General features: G+C 45.9%; 1 protein-coding gene across 1 annotated transcript in view; it reads left to right on the top strand.

Annotated features, from left to right (window-relative positions):
* LOC118324643 (PDZ domain-containing protein 4-like) overlaps nucleotides 1-617 on the top strand; it is a 36,274-nt gene that overhangs the window by 12,487 nt on the left and 23,170 nt on the right. The gene's annotated exons all lie outside the window — the stretch shown is intronic.

Raw genomic sequence — 617 nt, 5'->3', positions numbered from 1 at the left:
TGTGTGTGTGTGTGTGTCACCTGGAAGCAGCAGGTTAGTGTGTGCATTCAGAGGTCCTCTGCATGTCTTCAGGTATCAGTTTGATGTGTGTGTGTTGCAGACATTAACGTCACAAGTGACGATTGTAGCACGCCTGGAAAATAAAAAAGACGCACAGTATTTTCATTATTACAGTTCACACTCACACACATCAGTAGACACTAAATAATTACCTCCGTGTTCACTTGCGAGCAGGTGTTTCTTTTCATATTGCCCCCCGAGTGACGCCTGCACACACCCGCTTGTGCTTACAGCTACATTACGGATGCTAATGTGTGTGTCTGGCAGCTCGTTGTGTGTAAGCTAATTATGAAGTGTTGATTGAGGTGGGAGTGAACCAGGGGTTAGAGACTGCCCGTTAAATTAGCATCTGTTCTGCCAACAGTGCGTCCCCTTGAGCAAAACACTAGGTAGGTTTCATTTGACGTGCCCCTTGTGTGCTCATCACTCGTAACATGGCATACTTGAAGTGTGAGTGGAGAAGTTAAGGCTCTGAAACAGACCCAGTAAACTGAATCAGTTTATATCCTGTGTGCATTTCAGCCACCCATCACTCTTTATACTACTGCTGGCACTGC

The sequence above is a fragment of the Morone saxatilis genome, unplaced genomic scaffold (assembly GCF_004916995.1).
Source record: "Morone saxatilis isolate NCDOM2014 unplaced genomic scaffold, NCSU_SB_2.0 Contig15, whole genome shotgun sequence".
Classification (NCBI taxonomy): domain Eukaryota; kingdom Metazoa; phylum Chordata; class Actinopteri; family Moronidae; genus Morone; species Morone saxatilis.
Note: the sequence above shows the minus strand (reverse complement) of the source record. Positions and strands in the feature narration are given on the sequence as shown.